Source organism: Mesoplodon mirus, assembly GCF_964341445.2.
Source record: "Mesoplodon mirus genome assembly, chromosome: 5".
NCBI classification, from domain to species: domain Eukaryota; kingdom Metazoa; phylum Chordata; class Mammalia; order Artiodactyla; family Ziphiidae; genus Mesoplodon; species Mesoplodon mirus.
In genome coordinates this window covers 11,368,423-11,381,763 of record NC_138980.1, presented here as the reverse complement: position 1 = coordinate 11,381,763, position 13,341 = coordinate 11,368,423, and positions in this window count along the sequence as shown.

Below are 13,341 nucleotides of genomic sequence, written 5' to 3'. Positions count from 1 at the left end.
AAAAGAATTCAGAATAATGATAGTAAAGATGATCCAAAATCTTAGAAATAGAATGGAGAAAACACAAGAAACGTTTAACAAGGACACAGAAGAACTAAGGAGCAAACAAACAATGATGAACAACACAATAAATGAAATTAAAAATTCTCTAGAAGGAATCAATAGCAGAATAACTGAGGCAGAAGAACGGATAAGTGACGTGGGAGATAAAATAGTGGAAATAACTGCCACAGAGTAAAATAAAGAAAAAAAATGAAAAGAATTGAGAACAGTCTCAGAGACCTCTGGGACAACATTAAATGCACCAACGTTCGAATTATAGGGATCCCAGAAGAAGAAGAGAAAAAGAAAGGGACTGAGAAAATATTTGAAAAGGTTATAGTTGAAAATTTCCCTAATATGGAAAAGAAAATAGTTAATCAAGTCCAGGAAGCATAGAGTCCCACACAGGATAAATCCAAGGAGAAACATGCCAAGACACATATTAATCAAACTATCAAAAATTAAATACAAAGAACAAATATTAAAAGCAGCAAGGGAAAAACAGCAAATAACACATAAGGGAATCCCCATAAGGTTAACAGCTGATCTTTCAGCAGAAACTCTGCAAGCCAGAAGGGAGGGGCAGGACATATTTAAAGTGATGGAGGAGAAAAACCTACAACAAAGATTACTCTAGCCAGCAAGGATCTCATTCAGATTTGACAGAGAAATTAAAACCTTTACAGACAAGCAAAAGCTAAGAGAATTCAGCACCACCAAACCAGCTTTACAACAAATGCTAAAGGAACTTCTCTATGCAGGAAACACAAGAGAAGGAAAAGACCTACAATAATAAACCCAAAACAATTAAGAAAATGGTAATAGGAACATACATTATCAATAATTACCTTAAATGTAAATGGATTAAATGTCCCAACCAAAAGACACAGATTGGCTGAATGGATACAAAAACAAGACCTGTATATATGCCGTCTACAAGAGACCCACTTCATACCTAGGGCCACATACAGACTGAAAGTGAGGGGATGGAAAAACATATTCCATGCAAATGGAAATCAAAAGAAAGCTGGAGTAGCAATTCTCATATCAGACAAAATAGACTTTAAAACAAAGACTATTACAAGAGACAAAGAAGGACACTACATAATGATCAAGGGATCAATCCAAGAAGAAGATATAACAATTGTAAATATTTATGCACCCAATATGGGAGCACCTCAATACATAAGGCAAACACTAGCAGCCATAAAAGGGGAAATCGACTGTAACACAATCATAGTAGGGGACTTTAACACCCCACTTTCACCAATGGACAGATCATCCAAAATGAAAATAAATAAGGAAACACAAGCTTTAAATGATACATTAAACAAGATGGACTTATTGATATTTATAGGACATTCCATCCAAAAACAACAGAATACACATTCTTCTCAAGTGCACATGGAACATTCTCCAGGATAGATCATATCTTGGGTCACAAATCAAGCCTTGGTAAATTTAAGAAAATTGAAAACATATCAAGTATCTTTTCCGACCACAATGCTATGAGACTAGATATCAATTACAGGAAAAATCTGTAAAAAATAAAAACACATGGAGGCTAAACAACACACTACTTAATAACTAAGAGATCACTGAAGAAATGAAAGAGGAAATTAAAACACGTAGGAACAAATGACCATGAAAACACAATGACCCAAAACCTATGGGATGCAGCAAAAGCAGTTCTAAAAGGGAAGTTTATAGCAATAAAATCCTACCTCAGGAAACAAGAAACATCTCAAATAAACAACCTAAACTTAAACCTAAAGCAATTAGAGAAAGAAGAACAAAGAAACCCCAAAGTTAGCAGAAGGAAAGAAATCATAAAGGTCAGATAAGAAATAAATGAAAAAGAAATGAAGAAAACAATAGCAAAGATCAATAAAACTAAAAGCTGGTTCTTTGAGAAGATAAACAAAATTGATAAACCACCAACCACTTATCAAGGAAAAAAGGGAGAAGACTCAAATCAATAGAATTAGAAATGAAAAAAAGAAGTAACAACTGACACTGTAGAAATACAAAGGATCATGAGAGATAAGTACAAGCAACTATATGCCAATAAAATGGACAACCTGGAAGAAATGGACAAATTCTTAGAAATGCACAACCTTCGGAGACTGAATCAGGAAGAAATAGAAAATATGCACAGACCAATCACAAGCACTGAAATTGTGATTAAAAATCTTCCAACAACAACAAAAAAATCTTCCAGCAAAAAAAAGCCCAGGATCAGATGGCTTCACAGGCAAATTCTGTCAAACATTTAGAGAAGAGCTAATACCTATCCTTCTCAAACTCTTCCAAAATATAGCAGAGGGAGGAACACTCCCAAACTCATTCTGCGAGGCCACCATCACTCTGATACCAAAACCAGACAAAGATGTCACAAAGAAAGAAAACTACAGGCCAATATCACTGATGAACATAGATGCAAAAATCCTCAACAAAATACTAGCAAACAGAATCCAACAGTACATTAAAAGGATCATACATCATGATCAAGGGAGGTTTATCCCAGGAATGCAAGGATTCTTCAATATATGCAAATGAATCAATGTGATACACCATATTAACAAATTGAAGGAGAAAAACCACATGATCACCTCAATAGATGCAGAGAAAGCTTTCGACAAAATTCAACACCCATTTATGATAAAAACCCTGCAGAAAGTAGGCATAGAGGGAACTTTCCTCAACATAATAAAGGCCATATATGACAAACCCACAGCCAGCATCGTCCTCAATGGTGAAAAACTGAAACCATTTCCACTAAGATCAGGAACAAGACAGGGCTGCCCACTCTCAACACTATTATTCAACATAGTTTTGGAAGTTTTAGCCACAGCAATCAGAGAAGAAAAAGAAATAAAAGAATCCAAATCAGAAAAGAAGTCAAGCTGTCACTGTTTGCAGATGACATGATACTATACATAGAGAATCCTAAAGATGCTACCAGAAAACTACTAGAGCTAATCAATGAATTTGGTGAAGTAGCAGGATACAAAATGAATGCACAGAAATTGCTTGCACTCCTCTACACTAATGATGAAAAATCTGAAAGTGAAGTTGAGGAAACACTCCCATTTACCATTGCAACAAAAAGAATAAAATATCTAGGAATAAACCTACCTAAGGAGACAAAAGACCTGTTTGCAGAAAAGTATAAGACACTGATGAAAGAAATTAAAGATGATACAAATAAATGGAGAGATATACAATGTTCTTGGATTGGAAGAATCAACACTGTGAAAATGACTATACTACCCAAAGCAATCTACAGATTCAATGCAATCCCTATCAAACTACCACTGGCAGTTTTCACAGAACTAGAACAAAAAATTTCACAATTTGTATGGAAACACAAAAGACCCCAAATAGCCAAAGCAATCTTGAGACAGAAAAATGGAGCTGGAGGAATCAGGCTCCCAGGCTTCAGATTATACTACAAAGCTACAGTAATCAAGACAGTATGGTAGTGGCACAGAAACAGAAATATAGATCAATGGAACAGGATAGAAAGCCCAGAGATAAATCCATGCACGTATGGTCACCTTATCTTTGATAAAGGAGGCAAGAATATACAGTGGAGAAAAAACAGCATCTTCAATAAGTGGTGTTGGGAAAACTGGACAGCTACATGTAAAAGAATGAAATTAGAACATTCCCTAACACCATACACAATAATAAACTCAAAATGGATTAAAGACCTAAATGTAAGGCCAGACACCATCAAACTCTTAGAAGAAAACATAGGCAGAACACTCTATGACATAAATCACAGCAAGATCCTTTTGGACCCACCTCCTAGAGAAATGGAAATAAAAACAAAAATAAACAAATAGGACCTAATGAAACTTAAAAGCCTTTGCACAGCAAAGGAAAACATAAAGAAGACCAAAAGACAACCCTCAGAATGGGAGGAAATATTTGCAAATGAAGCAACTGATAAAGGATCAATCTCCAAAATTTACAAGCAGCTCATGCAGCTCAGTATCAAAAAAACAAATAACCCAGTCCAAAAATGGGCAGAAGAGCTAAACAGACATTTCTCCAAAGAAGATATATACAGATTGCCAACAAACATATGAAAGGATGCTCAACATCTTTACTCATTAGAGAAATGCAAATCAAAACTACAATGAGATATCATCTCACACCAGTCAGAATGGCCATCATCAAAACATCTACAAACAATAAAGGCTGGAGAGGGTGTGGAGAAAAGGGAACCCTCTTGCACTGTTGGTGGGAATGTAATTTGATACAGCCACTATGGAGAACAGTATGGAGGTTCCTTAAAAAAATAAAAATAGAACTACCGTACAGCCCAGCAATCCCACTACTGGGTATATACCCTGAGAAAACCATAATTCGAAGAGTCATGCACCAAAATGTTTATTGCAGCTCTTTTTACAATAGCCAGGACATGGAAGCAACCTAAGTGTCCATCAGGAGATGAATCGATAAAGAAGATGTGGCCTATATATACAGTGGAATATTACTCAGCCATAAAAAGGAAAACTGAGTTATTTGTAGCGAGGTGGATGGACCTAGAGACTGTCATACAGAGTGAGGTAAGTCAGAAAGAGAAAAACAAATACCGTATGCTAACACATATATATGGAATCTGTAAAAGAAAAAAAGGTCATGAAGAACCTAGGGGCAAGACGGGAATAAAGATGCAGACCTACTAGAGAATGGACTTGAGGATATGGGGAGGGGGAAGGGTAAGCTGGGACGAAGTGAGAGAGTGGCATGGACATATATACACTACCAAACGTAAAATAGATAGCTAGTGGGAAGCAGCCGCATAACAAAGGGAGATCAGCTCCGTGCTTTGTGATCACCTAGAGGGGTGGGATAGGGAGGGTGGGAGGGAGGGAGACGCAAGAGCGAAGAGATATGGGGATGTATGTATATGTATAGCTGATTCACTTTGTTATAAAGCAGAAACTAACACACCATTGTAAAGCAATTATACTCCAATAAAGATGTTAAAAAAAAAGAAAAGAAGAGAGAGAGAGAAAGGAAAAGCAGAATTCTACTGCAAAGGATTAATAATCTATTCTTGTAGTTCAACGGCTGCTCTACCTTTCTGCAGGATTATTAATTAGCACTACTTGTTTTAATAGCAAAGAACATTTTCAACTAATGTAATAAAACATTTCAATCTCAATAAACTGCAAATTCTATTGCTCGTCCCCACCCACAATGCACAGAGATTTCCAAAAATTACAAAATGCATTAGCTCCTGGGTGTATGTGTGTGTGTGCATGTGTGTAATCAGATTCAGCATTTTTATTTTTAGGTATTTAAAGTAAATGGGGACTTCCCGGGTGGCACAGTGGTTAAGAATCCGCCTGCCAGTGTAAGGGGACATTGGTTCGAGCCCTGGTCCGGGAAGATTCCACATGCTGTGGAGCAACTAAGCATGTGAGCCACAACTACTGAGCCTGCGCTCTAGAGCCCATGAGCCGCAACTACTGAAGCCCGTGCGCCTAGAGCCCGTGCTCTGCAACAAGAGAAGCCACCGCAGTGAGAAGCCCGCACACAGCAATGAAGAGTAGCCCCCGCTCAACGCAACTAGAGAAAAGCCTGTGTGCAGCAATGAAGACCCAACGCAGCCATAAACAAACAAACAAACAAATAAATAAATAAAGTAAATGGTCTATATCTTGTTTTCTGACAGAATATGGCAAAGGGCCATCTTTAAAGGCTGAGAGAGATTAATGATATGATGGCAACCTTTGGAGAATGAAACAAAATTGGTCTGGTCTCCAAACAATTTAATACAGGGACGTGTGACTGTGTGTATATGTGTGTGTGAGTACGTGTGTATGCCTCTGTGACCTGTAACAAATACTGACTTACAAAACACTGTCCCCAGGTAATTCTATTTTACTTTATAAACATCACAACCATGGGAAATGAGAAAAATTAGCCCTATGAGTTCAAAGAGGCTAAAATGCATACTGGAAAAAAATTCAAAAAGGAGCTAGGCAGTTTATACCAACACATAGTCCTCCTCATGAAAGCTGTACCAGTCAAGGACATGATCTAAAATTGAAGAAATTGGTAAAGAAAAGAAAAATTTTTAACCACTATAGGACTGCCAAAAAAAGAATAAGAAAAAAACCTGTCAACACAAAAGATTCCTTTCTCCCTCTCTGAAATTCTAATCGAGTAATCCTGTCTGCCATCTAAAGCACCTTTCATCTGACTATCTCAGAGTCTTTTATTGTATTAAACAGTCACTGAATCCCTGAGGTGGCTAAAATTATTCTAGTCATTTTACGAATGCAGCTATTCTCTCAAACCTCTCATCCTGGGAGTGATAAGTCTGGGAATAAAAATCAGGAATCGATGAATGACCAGAGTCCTTATTCCTTGAACCTGTTTTATAATTACTTAGGGGAAAATTCTGTGATTTGCTCTGGGAAAGTGCCCTGAGGAATTTAATGTGAGTTTTTGAATTGGTGTGAGTTATCTCGACATATGCCAATATATTCTTCCTCCTATCCTTGTTTCCCCTTTTCCCTTCATCCCTTTAACTGGAAGGATTGAAGAGTATGTTGCAGTATGATAAAACAGAAATAGAAGTGATTAAAAATGTAGAGCAAACGAGTTTAGTAGATATTTCCACATCTTTGCATCTTAGAGAATATTTAAAAGACTGCCATTAGTTAGTCAGGTGACCTTGGACTAGGCATATGACCTATCCAAGCCTCAGTTTACACATCTGTAAAGAGAAGGTTAAATTATATGAATTTTAAAGTCCCTGGCAGCTCTACCATTAATTGTATGGTTCCACATTTAGAACCAACATAGTTTCTGTATTTTGGCATGAATCATTATGAAAAGAAGATTCTAAAAAATCTAAGATAAATATTTCAAAATATTTCCAAAAACTAAATGTGGTTGAGAAGCATTTACGAGGTCAAAATCATTCTTTTTCCTTCATATGCCACTGTTCGTAACGGGTCCTGAAGAGCAAATACCCCAATTCAGAGCCCACCACCAGATAGAGGCTAGTCTACCAAAATAAGTGGACCCCTCAAGTTCAAGTCCCATTAGAATGACCCTGTACTTCACACTGTCATGTTACGAATGTATCAGAATGTATCAAGTGCAGTCACTGTGACTGCCCCTTTGAAGGCCAGATAAGTGGAGCCTCTGTACCCAGATTACCCAGGTGAGGAGGCCAGAGGCCAGTTTGATGACTGAGGTGTCACTTATGGGGAAGGGGATAGAAATACGGCCCAAGGGTGTTAAGCTGTAAATTAACACACTGAAGTTGACAGAGAGATTTAGTTCAGTCTTCGAGGGTGCAAGAAAGCCAAGGGACCATGGAAGCTCTGAAGCTTAGCTGTCATTATTTCTGCCTTGAAGAACTCCCCCTCCCTTTTTTAAACCAGAGGCCCTGCCAACACCTCTCTGTAGGACACCTAAATCATGAGACTCTCAAATGTAGGCACCCATTCCCAGTAAATCCTACCCGCTCCTTCCTAATTTAGACTTGCAGCTCAAAGAACATTTACCTTCTGTGCAACCTTCTGTCATTTCAATGTTCAGTTCAGTGGTTAGCAAAGATTTCGTGTTGGGCATCTAGGGGAGGTCTGAGCTATCAGGGCACCAGGCTCCATGTCTTGAATAAAGATTTCCTTTCAGGTCAGGGATTGAAATCTCAGCAGTATGAAGCTCACACTGTAAGGTTTCTGGGCAGATCATACCACTTAACAGGGATAATTCCAGAAGACAATGGCTCGCTTAATGAAGGAATATTTTACAAGTCAGATACTAGTTTCTGATATTAAAAAAAAAAAATAGAGGACTTTCCATGTCTAGCTCTACAGCAGATGACACAAATCACTCAGCCCCATGCATTCTCTATCAGGTGGTCTATACAGCATGATGATGAAGCCTAAAGATGCCAGAGTAAGAATAATAAAGTTCAGATCTCTGCTTTCCCACTTTCTGTCTGACGTATTTGGATAAGTTATTTAATTTCCCAGGGTACATACTCCCCGTCTGTAAAATGCTGGTAACATTTCCTGACTCATGGGATTGTTCTGAACATTGAGTGAGCTGCTTCAGATGTGGTAAGTATAGAGTAACTTTTTTCTGATAATGTTATCATTTGCAAAATAATTATTACACTTGGAGATGCAACCTACATGACAGAACCAAGTTTTTTCCTTACCAATATTATAGCTATCACTGGTATGGATGACCTATCAAGTCTACAAGGATGGTCCTAATTTACTCATGGAGGGTATAAAAGAGAACATTGTACAGCAGCCTGTGTAGCAGATATAATCAAGATTATTATGCACAAATTAAGAATACGAAAATGCAGTCCTAATGCAAGGTACTATTTAAAGGTTTTTTTTTTAAAAGAGTCACAAAACTTTGGGTGCATCCATAAAAGTAGAAAACCATAAATATTATGTGAAAGCATGAATCAGATTTTAGTGTAAATGGTTTTTGCCTTTTTATTGTATTTGAAATACAATGCATGATGGAGAAGTCATACATTTTTGAAGATGTAAAAATTAACTATGCCTGTTTTCTTCATCTCGGAAGAATCACAATTAATTTGTTTTTGTTTTTCTTTTCGCTGTGTGGCACGTGGAATCTTAGTTCCCCGACCAGGGATCAAACCCTCGCTCCCTGCACTGGAAGCATTGGAAGCGTGGAGTCTTAACCACTGGACTGCCAGGGAAGTCCAACAATTAAATTTTTAAATGAATATGTTTACCCAGCAAGATGGTGCTCCCATTGTGCACAGGTGTTTGATTGATATCATTTAAGAGAGGAGGATATTTGATTGATCTGTCCTCATGAGACTATTTGATATGTGGGCCTCTCACCGCTGTGGCCTCTCCCGTTGTGGAGCACAGGTTCCAAATCTTTGTAAAACATGCTTTCACGTGATACTTAGAGTTATTTGAACAAATATTAATTCTATTCCCCAATTACACATATATTTCTTCATAGCACATTTTACTGTCTGAAATTATATTTTATGCTGCATATTTATTATTATTTAAAAATTTTATGTCCCCCTCTTGAATATCAGCCCCATGCAGTCAGGGCAGAAAACTGTTTCATTATTATTTTGTTATTTCTGATTCCCAAGTCTCCCAGTAGGCACTCAGTCCACATTTGTTGAATGAAAGAATGGACAATGAATGAATGAATAAATGAATGAATGAATGAATACATTGATACAGCTCTATATAACCATACATATAGACAGGTGTACATGTTCTAAAACCCAAAGGCTTATTACATAAGAGATAGCATAAAAGTGTCCTGGTAAGTTCCAGGGAAGATGATGTAAAACCATCACTTTACATAATTGAAACTACATATATCCTGTTGCAGTTATCAATATTTCCAAGCTATAACAGGATATTGTAAATGTGCCCCTGGCATTATTATGCTAAACAATACCACTGATTTCCATGCTATGTAATAGGATACTTTAAAATACACAGCTCAGGAAGATACCATCTTCTGTGGCTTCTCCATCATAAGTATCACATTCTACGCTGACATTCCCTCCTGTGCTCCATGTCCAGTACATCACTAAACAATGAAACATTTATTTATCTATTCACACAAGAGGGTCAAGTATATACAACCAGGCAGTGAATTAAAAGGTTTATTAAGCCCTTTGGAATCCATCCTTCCTCCCAGTACAGAGTTACTCCTTGATTCTAAATATTGTAACATATAGTCAACCAGAGGGTTGAAACCTAGGTAGGTGTCGTGGGTTGAATTGTGTCCCCCGCAACCAAAAGAAATGTTAAAGTCCTAATCCCCAGGACCTCACAATGTGACTGTGTTGGGAAATAGGATCACTGCAAATGTAATTATTTTAATTCAGATAAGGTCATACTGAATTAGGCTGGATCCTTAATCCAATGTGACTCGTGTCCTCCAAGATGGTGTGATGACACAGGGAGAACCCCATGTGACAACAGAGGCAGAGACTGGAGGGGTGCAACTACAGGCCAACAAAAACTAATAATTGTTTGCCAATCACCAGGAACTAGGAAGAGGCAAGGAAAGGATTTTCCCCAACAGGCTTCAGAGGGAGCATGGTCTTACTGACACATTTATTTTGGAATTCCAGAATCTAGAACTGTCTGAAGGAAATTTCTGTTGTTTTACACCACCCAAGTTTGGGTTATTTTTGTCAGGGCAGCCCGTGGAAACTAATAAAACCAGCATTGTATTCTGCATGGAAGAGAAAAATCCTGAGGATCATGTTGGGAAATCTTGGGAGAATAAGGCATTTAGGTCTATTATATTATTACCTAGTGTGGTAGATTGTTTGCAAAGATGGCCAAAACAATTATTCCCATTTCTGTATCTGGGCCACTTTGCTCTGTGACTTTACCATTCCTCTCAACAGGAAGTAGAATCTATTTTCCTTCCCCTTAAATTTGGGCTGACCATGTGATTTGCTTTAGCCAATAGATTTAACCAACTTAACCAATGGCCAGTTTCTGGGCCTAGGCCACAAGAGACCTTTCAATGTCTGATTTCACCCTACTGGAAGGTGGTGTCGCCATCTGAGGAAGCTCAAGCTAGCCTACTGGAGGATGAGACCATTTGGAATGGAAATGAGCTCCCCATTTACTACTCCCTAAACCAGAGTTCTTAAGCATGAGTGTGCATTGGAATCACCTGGAGGACTTATTAAAACAGATTTCTGGGTCCCACTCTTAGAGTTTTTGATTCAGTAGCTCTGGGATGGTGTCTGAGAACTTTCACTTCTAACAACTTCCCTAGTGATGGTGATGATACTGGTCCAATGACCACACTTTGGGAATAACTGCCCTAGACCAATCAGCCACCACTGAAGCCCTGAGATGACTGCAGGCATGTGACTGACCCCAGGTGAGTCCAGCAGAACTGTTCAGTTGACCCACAAGCCCCTGAGTTTCAGGGTGGTTTGGTACATAGCAAGAAGCAACTATGACTTTATGTTATTCTGTCATCTTGTGTGAATGACTTCTAACTCATTACTGGCTTTATACAATCTTCTAAATTTCCACTGCAAAAGCCATTTATGGTTGACAGGAAGAAACCAGAGAATATAATGGTGGGCAAAGGTAAAGTTCTTGTTCGGGGGAAAACAAAGCACAATACTATGAAAGATGGCTTTATGGATGTAGGAATAGGTAAAGACAAGGCAAAACATATGCAGAACAAACAACTGGTTATTTTTTTTCTATTTGAAAATGACCCAGAGATATTTTTCTCAATCATTAAGGTACTTAAGAATCAATCGAGAAGCTCACTAACATTCAGATTCCAGGGCATGACCCCACAGAGATGTAGATGGAGGCAGACCAGGAGAGGACTCAGTAATCTGTATTTTTTAAGAACTACCTCCATTCCTGGTGGTTCTTATTCAGATGGTTTAGATATCCGTAAAGACACCAAGGAAAGACCTGATGGTAAGCTCCTGGGGGCCAGACAATGTTTATAAATCTCAGTATGGTTCACACATACAAAGGCTCTTGAAAAATGTGTTAAACAACCTGCCTGGTTGGAAACACCCTCTCTTCAATAGGAAGAACTTCCTTTGTGACCAAGATCCTCTATTTGTAGTTATAATCACTTTCCTTTTTTCTTCTCTATTTGGCTTTTAAAATATGGTAGAAAAAACCCATAGGTTTTTAAAATGGTAGAGTTTAAGGGTCCTGGCCCCCCGCATCCATTGGCATCAGATCCTTCTGTCTGCTGCTAGGTCAACCCAACCCACCTCCAACCACCTGCTGCCATGCTCTCTAAATACAACTTGCCTGCTGCCCAGAGCACTTCCAGACTGAGTGGGCTCATTAACTGCACAGAGTGACCAGTGAGTAGAGCGGAGCTATTCTAGGACACCAGCTTTTCCTGTTCTCCCCCAACTACAGCAACCATCCTAGGCAGTTCCTGTTTCTATTGCACAGCATGTGATTATATGCTAACGTGTCATTGTGATACCATTTTTCAAATTATCGACTCAGGTGTCAGTCACCTAAAATCAATATTATTTCAAAATATTTTTCTAATGCATATTGTTTCAGAGAAAATGTATTAACATTGCTCACAACCCTCAGAGAGATGAAAATGGAGCCGTTATATCTTCAGTTTAAACCTCACTTTAAATGCTTTCTATAGTTTGTAGTCTTGGTTCCCAAGAACATATAAAGCAATTTGAATTATGGCCAAATTTTAATGTAGATAACTTTGATGGCTGTATACATGTGTGTCTTGATTAAAATTCCTGCTGCTTTGAAACTGAGATTTTTCAGCTTAGAGAATAATTTTTTAAAGTTTTCAGTTTACCCAATCCCTCCTCCCCCAAAACACCTCACCCTCTAAAAAAACACTCCGATTTTCCTTATAAAAGATAGGCTCCCTGTGGCATTTAATGAGTTACCCATCATTAACTCTGCAGGATACAGTCAATAAATTTAATATGTGTGTACTTAAATGAAAGATCTGACAGCTATGAATTGTAAACAGGAATTTGGTATCAACAGAGATTTTTATGAATAAAAAAATAAGAACAACATCACTGGAACTTACATTAACAATAAATTTTTCCTGGCTACTTCCTTCCTTCAGGTTTTATTAGAAGAAGGAATTGATGCTTAAGGGCATTTGGGGACAAGATGGGGACAAAGTACCATAATATTAGAAGCAGAAATCTCCAGTGAGATCATTTTAGTTTAGTACCTATCCCTTTTTCCATCTTATTCATGAATTGGGTGAAGAATTAATACTGCTTCCAGTTCTGGACCATTCACCCTTCCATTTAGAAACCTTTTTAAGGAGGATGAGAAGGAGAACTAATAAAGAAACCTAACTTTATTTTGTTTCTAGGAAGGGTTGGGATCCAGGGGAGTAACTTTTACCGTTTATCTACCATAAGTCAAGTACCAAGTGAGGTACATTATTTAAGTAGTTCTATTTAGTTCTTAAAAGCCTCAGTTTTCACAGATCTATGAAGAGATGAATAATTCCTGTATTATCAACTGAAGCTAAGAAATTTTAAACCACCTACCCAAAGTCACACAGCTAACAAATTATAGAACTGATATCAGTCTACTTGACTCCCCAAGCTGCTCTACTATATCAAGATATTTAGCTTTTAATTCAGGAATGGGCAAAAAATTTTTTCTGTAAAGGGCCAGAGAGTAAATATTTTAGGCTCTGAGAGCCATATGGTCTCTGTTGCAACTACTCAATTCTGCCGTGATAGGCGAAAACAGCCATAGACAGTAC